Source organism: Diadema antillarum, unplaced genomic scaffold (assembly GCF_040938485.1).
Source record: "Diadema antillarum isolate AM-2024a unplaced genomic scaffold, OU_Dant_1.0 seq00000620_RagTag, whole genome shotgun sequence".
NCBI classification, from domain to species: Eukaryota; Metazoa; Echinodermata; class Echinoidea; order Diadematoida; family Diadematidae; genus Diadema; species Diadema antillarum.
The window spans coordinates 1,101,427-1,117,355 of NW_027271543.1; the positions used below are offsets into that span (position 1 = coordinate 1,101,427).

At 38.1% G+C, this 15,929-nt stretch overlaps 1 pseudogene; it reads right to left on the minus strand.

Moving 5' to 3' along the window:
- Positions 1-4,564: 4,564 nt before the first annotated feature.
- LOC139736055 (proprotein convertase subtilisin/kexin type 5-like) overlaps positions 4,565-15,929 on the minus strand; it is an 89,338-nt pseudogene continuing 77,973 nt past the window's right edge.

Here is a 15,929-nt window from a genome sequence, read left to right on the forward strand (position 1 = left end):
CATGTATGTCAACTCCATTAAAGTGAACTCAAAGCACCAAAACAGCTGCTTTGAAATACACTTGGTTTAATTCTGCACATTATGTGAAGACAAATCAGTTCATATTGTCATGTTGAATGCTAGTACTGTAAATGTTTCCAGCATTTATCTGTTTCTGTTCAGAACTGTTTGCAGTGAAACTTAACTGCCTTCAGTCTTGTTCAGCATGCTTGAGCGAATTTAAGGCAGAGAATACCAGTAAATCAGTGTACATCAGCAAGAATAGGTTGTAGTCATGAAAATGTACCTCGAAGTCGCTTTGAACTTTTTAGCCTTCATGTACATTTGCCATTATTATACCGAACATACCTGTAGCACATTAGCATTCCTTTTTACTATTTGAAGTCAGAGCCGCACAAATCTGCTTTTCTATTTTACGTATTGAAAACTGGCAGAACCAGAAGAAAGGGTTAGTTGGTATTTGATATGTATGGTTGCGCATACCAAGAGTGTTGATTCTTGGGCAGTATAATTTGTAGAATGTAACTTCATGTACAATGAAAACAGAAATATTTATTGTCTTGGTTGTGATGTACTTTGCTTGAAAGGGCTGTTGTTTCTATGAAATGTGTCATAAAACAGGAATTGCAAAGCACTATCTATATTTGTGCAATTTCATGCAATTTTATGAGACTGTTTTCTGGTTATTCTAGTAATTTACGGCAGAGCTTTCCTGCAGTACGTGTGGTTGTTCAACTCATTTTTAAACAGATGTTATTGTATCGCACAACAATGTGTAAATGTGTTGAGTATTAGAATGGTTGAAACTGTGGTTAATGGAAGGTTTTTCTCCGAGAAGACTGAAATGCTACGTCTTCCCTTCCCCATAATTTGAGTATTAAGCCATGCCGCGGAGAGACTGTTAATGGTTATTCCCTAGTTAATGAAGGCTGTGAATGACCCTATGAACATACAGATGGAATAATAAAAGTCTTTTGCTGCCCGATGGAACTCTTGAGTCTTTGTGTCGTTGTAATACACAGGAAAGTCTTAAACAGAGTACATGTAGCAGTGTTTGGTATCCACCGCAAGTGCCGAGAACATCTTCATCAGGGGATGAAAACAATGCATACTGATAGGGCCTACTGTATATGGCAATAATATCGCAAGGTTTTAATTTTTGTGTGGTTTTATTTTTGTGAATTTCGCAAGTTGGGTGCTATTCCTAAATTTACAAACACACAAAAATATTAAGTCTAATCCCAACATGAATGTGACGAGCAAATACATTTCTCCATTCTACTTACTCCACAATCACGAATTTAACTGCTTGTGAAATTGTTGGCAACTCCCGATACACGAAAAATTAGACTTGCTAAATATAGGCCGTAGACAGTATGTCCCTGTCATACAAGAGCTTGTCTTCTGGCTTTGTAATGATGCAAATGTCTCCCATGGCTTTGAATTAACCTTTCTACACGGGACTTAAAAACCATGGCAATTATGTACCTTGTTATCTACATATATCAGGTTTCTCACAATATCGGTGTACTAAAATATCTTGCAGAATATTTAACATGTTACATGGTGATGAAAATGTGAACTCGTTAGAGGTTCCCTGAAATACAAATGCATGTTGATTTCTGTTGATTTATGATACCCCCAACATCACGTTTGTGGTGAAATGAGTATCTAGAAACATTTCCATATATTTCTAATTTTTCTTCAGATTACTTGGATACACCAACAAAAAAAAATCCTTCCAAACCAATATTCCTATAGTGACCTCATCTGTCAATCACTGCTAAAGTACTGAAATGTTTAACAAAAGACATTGGAATGCATCCTCCCCTACACCTAGCATAATTTGCATGTACCCTCACCATGTCTTTTGTCACATTAATATCATAGAAACGTGACATATATATGAAAGATGGCTCACACCTCAGGCTGAAACACAAAGAGACGGCTGCATGTAAATTGTCGAGATCACCAACTCCTTTATTATAAATTTAAACACAACAAGGAAAACAGATTACGAGACATGATTATCTAATCACATAAAAATCACATATACTGACACTGAGGCATTTGAAGCTTTGGAACATGCTGCTCATATGAAAATATAAAAAGGAATTAAAAATGTCCTGATTTGACGGGAAGAAGTCTTGACAACAGTTGCGAACGGTTGGTAATCACTATATGTACACTACAGTTTCTCATCCTATGTCACATATATTAGTGATTATTTACCTTTGGTAGGCACATTAGAGCTGTAAGAATAATGTGTAATGGATTTACGTTAGCTGTTTGACCAAACATGTGGACAATACAAAGTATGTTGTCACTCGTGGAAATACAAATGCAATTGCAATATCTATTGGAACTTAATCTTACGCCACAAATTGTAAAGGATGGAGAATACTGATCAACTAGTACTTGCTAATGGTTAGTAACGCTTCTCCTTTAATCAAATACTTTTGGACTCGAGGCGACTGGGCGATAAAATTATATGGAGAAATTGTTAATATCTCCCGCAAAATGTTGCAGATACTGCTCATTTCAATATGATGCATTTTGTTCTCCCTTCATACAGCTGTGGTTTCAGTGCAAACAGTAACTCGCCACACAGGAACTCACAGATATTTTTTTTTCTATGTACCGGCAGTCTCTCTTCTAGCTGAATGAATAATTGTGAAGTACAGCTTATAATGAATACATTTATGAATACCATGTGTCACATATATCGACCTAGATGACCTTGAATCTTTCAAAGGTATGATTTCTATTGCATTTTGCTTACAAAAACATAGTTCTTCTATAGTACAGTTAAGTGTAGGGTTAACTCCACGGAGAAGCCTAAAACAATTTAAATATCAACTAAATATCTTCATGAAAAGTCAGTATTAAGTACAAGGTTCCATAGTACATATGTCAAAAGATGTTAGAACATGAAAGTTAAATATGAATTTCTGAGAGTTAAATCAGTAATCAACAAAAATGTTACAAATAGAGCATATATTCTACACATTGTATCATATCAAAAGAAAAAAACAAATATTTCAAAATGTACAAATTTTGGTCTCAAACCAGCTCAAACATCCAAACATACATGTAAACCTAAGCTTGCAGGATAAGCCCCAGACAACATAGCAACAATATACATTACACTTGATTTCACTCTGTATCAACATATATCTGATCATGTCAAACAGGACATCTCTTCTTCAAAGAAGGCCTGCTACATTTCTTTCATCCCACTCAATTATTTGTCCGTAGAGTGTGAGGAATTTTCACTCGCTTTTTGCCACATACAAGTGCTTCCGTGACTGGAAAAGATCAACTTATTTCTCTGGAGACAGACACATTTAGCTGAAAACAAGGAGATCACTGTACAGGTATGTCTTGTGGCATATGTTCATACATACATCAGCAGAATTGGACGGTGTTACAGATGTACTCCTGTCGAAAGAGAATTACAAAGGACCAGTTTGAATACACACCTCCCTGTCCTCTCATTGCCCGAGGGTCCGTCCAACTTCTCACACGTACTTGGTCATCACTACCAGTAGCTTGCCAGAATGCTCTACCACCAACAACCAGTGAATTTGTTGCAAGAACTTCCAGACTTTCTCTACCCGACAGGTGAGAGCCTTTGATACTTGTAACCACTTAAGTTCCAGAATTCCACATCTGACAACCTGATGGACCCATGCACTGCATATGGCATGTACTTCCTAACAGACAAATAAATGGAACTTGCTGGCACCAAAAGAGGAAAGTACTGTTAGCTTCAGTGAAAGAGCTATGGGAGATATCCTTCAAAATAAAGACAAAACTTGCAAATCAATATAAATCAGGAACAAATCCAAATAGCAAGAAGTTAAATTTGACAATGGCAGAATAATGATGAGAATACAGTCATGTTGTTTTTGTTTTCGAATACGAATAGCAATTACTCAAGTCATTATTGGATTTAATTGTGTACTTTTGGTAAGATTGGGTCTGTACCACTGTTGTTGAAACAGTGAAAGGGACTGCAAAGAAAGGCAACACATAAAAAGCAACGTTACAGTTAGTAACCAACACTTTGCCTCTTGCCTCTTTGCCTCTTGCGATACGATAAAACATCAATCAAAGTCACATGATTTCTGATACACCATATTCCAATCACTCATGCAATGTCACAGAAAGGTTCTTTGATTCCTATCCATGTTCCATATAATTCTTACTTATTAAAGTGGAGACAGTATGCTTTCACACCAGTCAAAGTATTTTCATGGTCACAGAAACCTTTTCCCTGGAGCAATTTCCAGCATTGGAAAGTAATGTCTTTCTGATGGATGACTACTATTACACATTCACACATCAAAACTCTGTCAAAGATCTTTATCATTTGAGACATGCATGGAGAGCCAAATAATTTTTTTTTTTCTGAATGTCATTCCAAGTGGACATGCCCAAACTTTTCTAGTAACAAATCACATGATTTATGAAGAACTGTGGAAGCAACTTATGGCACCCCCTCCCTCCCCCCTCCAACAAATTGGTTCCTTACCATTCCCTCCATCATTCACTCATACAATTGTATACTAATTCCTCAGGTTACCTTTATCAAAACAAAATCGAGTGAAAAACCACACAGTAGCACTACTTGACAATTAAATTTCAGAAGACTTTTGATTGTACACATACTATGGTACCCACGACTTGAACAGCAGTCTTTCCTAATTTCTATCCCTTTTTGTAAAGTCTACCCAACAACAAAAATGTTGAATGCCTAGTCACATCTTTGTGCCCTCCATGATACCCATCATTCACTTTGTTATGAAATGAGTCACATAACGAGCTTGATTATAAGCATTTACAGGAATTCCAAGTATCACGTGATTACAATAAATTAATCAAGAAAAAATTTTACTCTACGACGAGCAGATTGACGAGCAGATTGAGGAGGGCAAATATACAGTAGATATGACCTTTGAATTTCAGGTATGATCATAAAAAATGTTGGACAAAGTAGCAGCACTATGAACTGAACAATTCATCTACACAGGATAAATGGGTCAACATAAGCAATGTAGTACCTTGGCTTAATTTTGAGCTTCTATTATTTCACACACTTTGCTTTCCATATCATACTGTACCTCATATGAATGACACTGTGTGTATAAAATCAATGCAAGGTGTTCAATATCAACTGAGGGAAATGCATCAACTTACAAGAATGAAAAAAAAATTATCCATGCACGAAAGCTATGCTTGTTATGAAAAAGGAGTCATTGGATAAATGAAAACTGCAAGAATCAGACTTTGCTGTTTATGTTCATCAGAATCGGGTATGTTTGTATCTCTAGCTTGTGTGCACTGTTCATAAGTTCCTTTTTCAAGGCCCCATTTCTTTGTTTTTGGAAAGCTGAAAATCATATTTAACACTGCATCTAGTTTCATTTTTCCTTTATGTCAGCTTGAGTGGCATTGCAAAATATGATTTTTTTTTCTTTTCATGAATAACAGCCATTTAAGATATACCTGTTTGTACATACGCACAGGCAAAACAAAGTACTGTCTATCATTAGCGCAGTCAACATTATCAAAATATCCTAAAATAAGCCAGCTAATTTCACACACTATATGGTGTCACATAATAGCTCTTAACCATCAAACAATTCTCAATAACAAATTTCACTCTTCAGTCTTCCTTACTTTCTACTGACATCACAAAATCACTAACTCTCTCTCTCTCTCTCTCTCCCTCTGTCTATCTCTTTCTCTCTCTCTCTCTCTGACATGTTTTCATCCGACAGATTAATCATGCATGACAATGAAACCTTCAAGAGTGCACTCCTAATATCATACGAGGATTCCAGTCACGTGTGAACAGGGTCTTCTTAGTCACTATTACATGCACTGACTCTTTGATGAAAATCGCCCCCCCCCCCCCCATAGATCTCCACTCCACACTGGTCAAGGCCTCTTGAATGTGTGTATTTCCCTGAAGACGAACTAAATATACCAAGGCACACAAAGCGTATCCTAGAAAGGCACTTTGATTTGCAAAGACTAAAGTAAGGCACAGAAGAATGAGTGCAGATATGCACAAAAATGGTTGTGAACTTCGCTCATCTTATATGAAATCTTCACACTGTAGTACAAAATTTGTAGTGATCCTCAATATGACTAGAAAGTATTAAAGTATTTGTGTCTTAAGTCTCCTGTATGACTTACAAATTATCGCCCATTTCCTTTCTTCTTTTTTTTCTTTAATGACCTATTTTCTGCTCACACTTTCTTCTAACAGATATAAAGCCCCACTCTGAGGTTATTACGAGTAATCATTATCTCAACAGGTGATACTTTACAAGAATACATATGCAACTCCATTAAGTTCTCCTCTGGAGCAGATATGAGCTGATGATAAATATACAAAGTACTTCATCCACAGACATAACATCACTATATAATATATAACACAAGGAGCTAGGGACACCATAAGGCACTCTTTATGATTGCTGCGACATGACCGGCTGGGGTCGGGGAAGAGTGGAGGAGTCCTCCTAGAGATGATCGATGAAGCCGTTCTTGTCCACGCTGCGAGACAAAGCCCCGCCCGTCTGGAATGTATCAGGCTCCTCTATGTCTTCCTCATCGTCGTCACTCACCTGGAGGGAAAAAAGAAGATGGATTATGCAGTTAAAGGGATTGTATAGTTTTGGTTGAGACCTAATTTCAGGTTTGTAACGTGAGATAATGAGAAACCTCTTATGAAATATGAAAGAGCAATATGTAACTCCATGAGGAGTTCAACGTTTATATGATGAAAACTGGTTTTGAAATAGCTGAGATATCCAAAACAGAGTGATTCTAATAAACTGTGGGACCCACATTTTATTACAATCACTTTGTTTTACTTTGTTTTTGACTGTTTCAGTCATTCTAAACCCGATTTTAATTAAAACAAAATTCCTCTTAAAATGGTATGCTCTGTACTATTTCACAAATGTTTTCTTGGTATCTCAAAAAAAAGATTAAAAGCCCAATTCTTATCTCCACCAATACTGTACTATCCCTTTAAGCACCCACGACAAGTCATGGTATTCGAGCCGCAAATTCATAACATTAGTTGATGTTCTCCTTTTCAAGAATTCAAAAGGGAATGGCGACAAGGACATATATGCATAACCCTAATCTGGCTTGGCTTTTTTGGCAAATGCTGTATTCGAGATCTCCTCCATCAGTGGGGCTATCGTTACAAAAATTCAACATGCGTGACATCCACATCATAATCTACAAAATTTGTTTAATTTTTGGTTTGTTTATATTCTGTTTTAACATATCTAACAATTGAACATCATAGAAACTGCCAAAATATTCAGTTCTTATGTATTCCATTGTTTCTGGAACATGTTATGTATTTCTTTGTGTTTTTCTGACTTTTGTTTTTTTCTCTCTTACATCCAAAATTGTAACTGACCACTTTTCTAACATAATGAGCACAAAACTAATCAAAGTGATTAATAGGAAAAATAGTTCAGTTTTCATGAGTGTCATGACAGAGCACTGTTTTCCACAGGAAATGTACATACAATCACAAAATTGTACTCATCTTGGGGTGACATGCAATTACAGAAATGGGCGTGGCTTTGTAATGGTACATGTGGACGTCACAAATTTGGTCTCAAAAGTTGCCTGAGACTTATACAAAAAAGTTAAGAATCCTCATGGTGAGGCCTTTTTGTGTAGCAGAATTATTGCAAAAAATGTTGAGGGGAGAGATTTCATGTCCCCCCCCCCCCAAGTCCTCTTAATGTTCACGGAGTATTTCATCCTCAACCACTGAAAACAGAAGAAAAAGCAGAAGAAGAAGAAGGAGGAAGAGGAGAAGAAGAAGGAGGAGAAGGAGGAGAAGGAGAAGAAGAAAGGAGAGGAGGAAGAGGGGAAAAAGAAGAAGAAAGAAGTAGTAGTAGCAGTCATGGTAGTCACTGTCATGTTAGCAGTTTGATTCTCACCTCGCCATATATATCCTCCTCGTAGTAATCATCCGTAGGCTTGCCGAGCGTGACATACTTGTCCTTGGCACTGTAGCTGTAGGCAGGCACATGGGTGTAGTTGCGGTTCCAGCACAGCTTGCCGTGGGAGCGGCATTGCAGCAAGCCAAAGATCACGAAGAAGACAATGATGACGGTGATGCAGGAGAAGACGATGGTACCGACGTGGTTGGCCTTCGAATGACCATGCCCAGATTTGACATACGAACTTGTGCACTTGGCTGAGCAGAGGATAATCACAATTGCATTATATTAGAAAAAAAGACAAGAGTAGAAATATACAAGTAATCATATCATAATGAAGTAGACATATATCTTTATGTAATTATTTTATGATGATGTAATTATGCAACACAGAATATACACGTATGATAGTATAAGATATAATGATAACATACTAGGTAGCATTTACTGTAAGATAAGGAATGTTCACGTGCACTTTAATTTCGCGAAATTCGCGAGCGCCACAATTCACGTAATTAAAATGCACGCCAAAGTTCTTGTCTACACTATATGCATTGAATGCCAGTGGCAATTTGCGAAAATTTCATGCCCCTAAAAAGGCCATCGACTCCAGTTCACAAAAATTTCATGCTGCAAACATATCATGTTGCAAACATATCATGTTTAAAGGGGATGGCTAGTAACCGATCAGTGGGAATCAGTGGGAATGCTGAGGGATGATTGTTCCAATCCTTGTGGGATTCATTTAAGAGTACATTATATATCTACTGTTGTGTGAAAATTATTTGCTTCAGAACGGTCTCATATTCAAGTAATGTGCAGATTAATGCCCCGTCACTGACCAGGGACGCTTACATGGAAACATTAAACTGCACATTACTTGAATATGAGACCATTCTGAAGCAAATAATTTTCACACAAGAATAGATATATAATGTACTCTTAAATGAATCCCACAAGGATTGGAACAATCATCCCTCAGCATTCCCACTGATTCCCACTGATCAGTTACTAGCCATCCCCTTTAACCCGTTGAGGACGAGTCCCGAGTATACTCGGGCAGGTGTCTATGGGAAATGTGTGTTGTAGCAAAATCAAACCGTCCTCAACGGGTTAACAGTATTTTCCTTTTGTACCTCGGTAATATGTTTAACACAATTCCATGACTACCGGATGTGCTTGTCAATCAATTGGCCTGTTTACCTAATGACACACATTGGTCTATAGCCACTTAACAGTTAAATGATACTGAGGTGTGTGTGATCTAACATTTTTAACATACACAGCCAATCTATCTATGTTGCATCATGAAAAAAAAAAAAAAATGTGCTTTACCATTAAAGACCACTATAACATTTGAAACTGCTCTGGTCCACTAAGACTCTAATGAGCTTCTGTCAAAGAAACTAAATATTTAGCATTCTCAGCTGGGTCTTTGACATCCAAGTACTGTTTATTCAAGAGGTTTATGCACACAACTTAGGAAACAATCAGAATCCAGTCCTCAAAAATGACAATTTAGCATTTAATATGCACTACATACACATGTTGCATGGGTTTTCTGTTGCAGTGGTTGCAGCACTGCGCTATGGCATGGCCAGTGAGAGAGCCAGCTTTGCTTTGGTAAATGTAAACAATTCTCGTTTTGTATGTATTGCATTATTTTTTAAGCAGACAGTACCAAAAACTAGGCTCATCTGATCCTACAATTGTTATCTTGTAAATCAATTATAAGTTACAACAATCAATTATGACTGCAAATCAATAATAAAAGTCCCTTTGTACAATGAAAACATATAATTCATTAAAATGTATAATCTATTATAAGTGGATCAGTGGAACACAACTCTTGCTTGATAAAACAGGGCCCAGTTCATCTACTTTGCACATGTGGCTACAAAATGCATCGTTCTGTGATAACATACACCTTAAGATTCCCAAAAACAATCCTATTGTATGATGTCCCCGTGTAGACTTTTACTGTTCAGTTAGTATAAATGTCCACTGATGAAATTTAAACTATGGTTTGAATTCAAACCACCTTCAAGGATATGGGCCAAAGAGTTCAAGCTTTATCAGATCCACAAGATTAGATTGACGCTACTCACTCAGGGTCGGGTCACACGATTTGCAGCAGTCTGTTTCATCTTTCTCGTCCTTCTGGCAACACGGGATGCAACGAGTGCTATTGCGGTCCACTCTCTCCAGCCACATGTCCTTGTGGCAGTCTATGCACTGGTCATCGGCCGGCCCAAAGCAGTTCAGACATTCAGGGCTACATAAATGACATGTCTGTTTGGAAATGCATAAATGTGAGAAAAAGATCAAATGAGGGTCAAAGGTCATAAAAGAATTTTCATCATCTGCTGAGTACACACGTTTCTGATAAATACATAAATTCTGATAGAAATAGCAGATTTTCACAGACAGCAAAGCTTCGAAGCCATCTTACGAACAACATCATACAGAGATGTTACCACCTGATTGGTTGATTGACAACTCTGATTATTTGCCAGAAATACATGAATGATCACATGAAAATCGTCACTTTTTTAACCTTCTAGGAGTATTCAGAGGTTACTTCCTATCATCTCCCTTAATAGATTACTTACAATGCAAACTGCAACATGCAGTCTAGTACAATTACTTGGAAGTCACAATATCTGCCTGAAGGGCAGGGTTCCCTCGCTTCTATTTTGATGAGGTTAATTAATCTTGACCATATGCACTGACCAAGGACTGACCTGCATCCTCCTGCACCTAAGAAAATATTTCCACATTAAGACAGCATTAACCCTATTACCAGGCTGTGCTTTTTGGGGTGTTCTGTGGCTGGGGGAGGGTTGATTCAACCCCCCTCCCCCTGAGATCTCAGCCAACGATCGGGCAATCGCCATGAAAATTGGCACATGCATTACCTGTGGCATAATCTACTTAGCTATACAAAAAGACATAAAAATTTTAATTATATTACAGGAGACCTCCGGATGATTTTCAGACTTTTACATTTGAACAACTATAAATTAGTTAAACTGAGTACAGAGTTTCAGAATATACAGTGATTGGGATGAGGAATGAGAATGTTATCAAAATTTATAACAAATTGCAATGAACAAGGATGATGACATGTCAGCCTCACCATAAGAATGCATGAGTTGGGGCTCAAGGAAGCAGAACAAAAGAAGGCATGCACTGATTCTTCACAGGTGAACTTCACAGTTGAGCAAGCAGTATTGTAATGGACTCACACCGCTACATTTCTGAAATATGTGAGGCTCTGATGTCATCAACACTGTTCAGTGTAAGTTGTTTAAGATTTTCATTTTATGGGTTTCTCTGCTCAAGGACCACAATAAATTCCAAGAATCTATACATGGAACTGTCGATTTATGTACTACATGATGTGAAATTATGAAAATCATCTGGAATGCCCCTTTAATCAATAATGCTAATATATGCATAAATAATACATACTGCTTTAAATCAGAAAGTAAAGCTCCTAGAATCATTATTTTTGGTGATGGCATTCTTTGTAGCATTCCTAAAAAAGAAAAAAAAATCTGATATCAAAATCAATTTCTTATGTATTTTATTGTTTTGCGAATTGTTGTGTATATCTTAGATTTTCGACCTTTTGTTTTATCATTTTTACTCACAAAATTTGTCACAAAATTTGTGACAGAATTTATTTCAAGCATAATTATGCTAAAACTAATTGATTTCAGCCTATGAAAATGAAAATAATCATATCTTTATGAATAAGGTGAGAAAACTCCATGTGCCTAGACTTTATACACGAAATCATGTTTTTGAGCCATTTTTGGACTGACAGGCATGTATAAAAGGTCGTACAGAGTTGTAATGGTATGTGCGATTTTCACGAAAACGGTGTCAAAAGATGTGTGAGACTTGCAAGTAAAAAGTCAGCCAACGGCGAGGTCAAAAAATTTAGCGTGGCAGAATATGGTTGTGAAAAATGTCGGGGGGGGGGGGGGGAGTTGCTCAAACCCCCCCCCCCCCCCCCCCCCCGGCCTTTTTAGGGTTAAGAAATACTGACATTTTTGTAGCTAAATCATTTCGGAGAGCATTGACCTTTCAATTTTCATCTCAGTCATTTCAAGCAACTAATTAATGTAGGCGAGATTCCCTGCATAGTACTATACAGGGGACTTACAGACATTTGTCCCATAGTTGCTTGCAAATGAGTATGAATTCAATTATGGAATGAATAACACTCAGACCTACGTCTGTTTTCCGGTCATAGTAGCGTCCAGTTCCACACCGGTTGTAGCAAACACCATCTGCCAGCTCATTGTTCTCGTAGCACGATATGCAGTCAAATGGGCCATAATCTTAAAGGCAAGGAGAAAAGATCCATGATGTGATAATATGGGACACAGAGTACCATCACTTAAAGACTTGCATTTAAAGAAGAAATCCAGTCCAAATATAAGCTAGTGTAATTGACTAAAATCAGATAAAAAATAAGGAAGTTATAACATTTTGAAGTTTTGCTAATTTCTGCATAACATTTCTTGTATAGTGGGTATGAATATAACAAGGCAATGTGCCATAATGTGTCTTGCCCATTTGCGTACAAGAAATTGTACGCGAATGGGATATAACAGATAAAAAGAGATATTACAGAAAAAAGAGATATAAAAGGGTAAAAATTTATGGCAAAAAAGAAACGTGTCATAAAAATTTAACATTGGGCCCTTAAAGTTCGTTGACCCCTGCCTGTGACCTTTGACCTTGTGGTGACCATCCACTTCCCAAGGGACATCTACCATCCAAGTTTGGTCACAAATGGACCTTTGGATCAAAAGTCACGACCCATAATAGAAACGCGCCATAAAAACTTAACATTGGGCTCTAAAAGTTTGTTGACCCATGCTTGCGACCATTGACCTTGTGGTGACCATCCACTCCCCAAAGGACATCTACCATCCAAGTTTAGTCACAAATGGAGTTACGGATCAAAAGTTATGACCCATAATAGAAACATGCCATAAAAACTTAACATTGGGCTCTAAAAGTTTGTTGACCCATGCTTGTGACCTTTGACCTAGTGGTGATCATCCACTCCCCAAGGGACATCTACCATCCAAGTTTAGTCACAAATGGACCTATGGATCAAAAGTTATGACCCATGCTTGTGACCATTGACCTTGTAGTGACCATCCACTTCCCAAGGAACATCTACCATCCAAGTTTAGTCACAAATGGAGTTATGGATCAAAAGTTATTACCCATAATAGAAACGTGCCATAACAACTTAACATTGGGCCCTAAAGTTCATTGACCCCTGCCTGTGAGCTTTGACCTTGACGTGACCTTCATAGATGGTAAAATGTGAAACTTTGTATGACCCCTCTTCCCTCGAAGTTTGATTGCAATTGAAGCCCAGAGTAAAGAGTTATTGAAGTTTTTGTAGCGTTACGGACAGACGACGGACGGACGGATGGATGACGGACGGACAGACGCTGCAGGCGATCCCTTAGTCTCCTCTCACCTCCGGTGGGCTCGACAAAAATGAGTGAGCTTACTATGTCATACAATTTACTACTGATTTGTGTACAAAAAAATGATGAAAATTCAATTTTTCTGTCTTTGAAGTTTAAAACATGATGGTATTCCTGGTTGAATAACTTCAGAATAGAATTTCTCCTTTAATGTAGGTAACATACGTGTACCATGCTTACTTGTTCCATCCATCCCTCCCATTTCCCTCCACACACACACACACACACACACACAAACACACACACATAGGCGCAAAACACTGGTATTCGGAACTTGAAAGAAAAATCAACAAGCCATCATTATTGGAATCAAAGGGATGGTACAGTTTTGGTGGAGATGAAAATCGGGCCTATAACTTTTTGAGAGATACCACGAAAACACTTATGATATAGAACAGAGCATATAATTTTAGAAGGAATTCAAAGTATATTTGATGAAAATCATGTTTGGAATGACTGAAACATCCAAAAAAATGTAAAACAAAGCAATCATAATAAAAGGTGGGTCCAACACTTTATTAAATTCACTGTGTTTTAGATATCTCAGCCATTTCAAAACCAATTTTCATTAAATAAACATTGAACTCCTCATGGAATTACATGCTCTTTCATATTTCATGAGAGGTTTCTCATTATCTCACCGAAAAATGTTAGAAACCTGAAATTAGGTCTCGACCAAACTATATGATACCTTTTAAGTACCAAATCATCGAGATATCATTTATCTTCTAGACCCCAAGAATCAACAAACTGTATCTAAGAATGATCAGAAGTTATGGAAGCCTTTCTCTTGCTTCTTGTCCTTTCTCTCTGCAACTAGAATAGGAATTCCAACAACATTACGGCAAAAAGGGTTAAAGGTAAAACAGTTTCAATATGAAGTAGGGGGTGGATGTGTATACAAAATCTGCTCACCTGAACATTCTTGGCAAGAGGAGTCACACTGGATGCACATGGGGACCACCACTGTGGTGGTGAAGTGAGCTGGTTCACACTTGCTCACACATTCCTGGTTCTGAATAAATTGGCCCACAGGGCAGGTGAGACAAGATGTATTGGACGGCCCAGTGCACGTTTCACAGGTGCTGTGGCATCGTTGACAGTGGTGATCTTCATCAGTGTAATACCTTCATAACACAGGGAATGCAAGTGACAAATTGGTTACATACATGTATTTCATATTAACATATCTCCTCAGGAAAAAGTAAATATGGAATATATCATTTTTCTTCTTCAATAATGATGGAAACGTACTCATGAAGGAGGCATTATGTACATTGATGCATGTACACATACATGAAGTCAATCATAACAGAGACAGGGACACAGAGAGACAGACAGATACAAACTAGAGGGGCCGTCAAGGCGGCAGACCCACGCCTCAGCGGCACTACAGAGTAATTGCAATCCTATACTATGGGGTCAAAACTACAAGGTCACATAGAATTTGCAGGGGTCAATTAATCATTGCCAAAATCTAATCGATTCTTCCTTGTTACTATACGAACATTCCCTGAACATTTGGTGCAAATCCGTTCACCCGTTCTCTTGTTATCTTGTACACACACAAAAAAAACCCTAACAACAACAACAAACGAACGAACATACGGAACCCTTTTACATAACCCCCTGCCAATTTTCATCGGCATGGGTAACAAACAGACTGACAGGGACAGAGACATATAGACAGACAGACAAACAGACAAACAGACAGATAAGACAAAGGACAGAGGTTAGAGAGGAAAACTCACCCATCCTCACACTCCCACAGACACTGGCCCACCAGCATCGCCATTCCCTCGGGGCAGCTGGTGCAGCCGTTTTGCCTCCCCCGAGTTGCAGGTCACGCAGCTGCTGTGACACGCCCGACACTCATTACCCTCCAGGGAATCTTCCAGGAGGTAGTGGTAGGTGCCATCGGGGCAGTCTGCAACACACTCGCCATTCTCTGCCAATAAAAACCAGTTAATTTCACAACCATCAGCACATCGGTTTCTCAGTGAGGGGATCATTATCCGAACTCTTCCTACCTTCTAGGATGATGATGACAAGTAACTTAGCTATCATCCAAATCATTATTACAGCTGTTTCTAATACTTCTTCTAGCATTATAGTACTACTACTACTACAATTTACAACTAGTTTTTAGTTAAAATCTCATAATTACATGTACACCTTGATGAAAATGATGAAAAGTTCAATTTTGCTTTGGATCCCCTCAAAAAGATGAAATAGGGCTGCCTCTGGAACCGCTACTTAAGACCTACTATTCACAAGATATCTACAATAATAAGTGTGCAACTTTTGGTCTTTGACAAATGGTACAACATCATTCATCGGTGCTTAACCCCCTTTGGACGATACTTTAAGGCTCTCTGTCCCCCCCCCCCCCCCACCCTTCGATGGAAAGTGA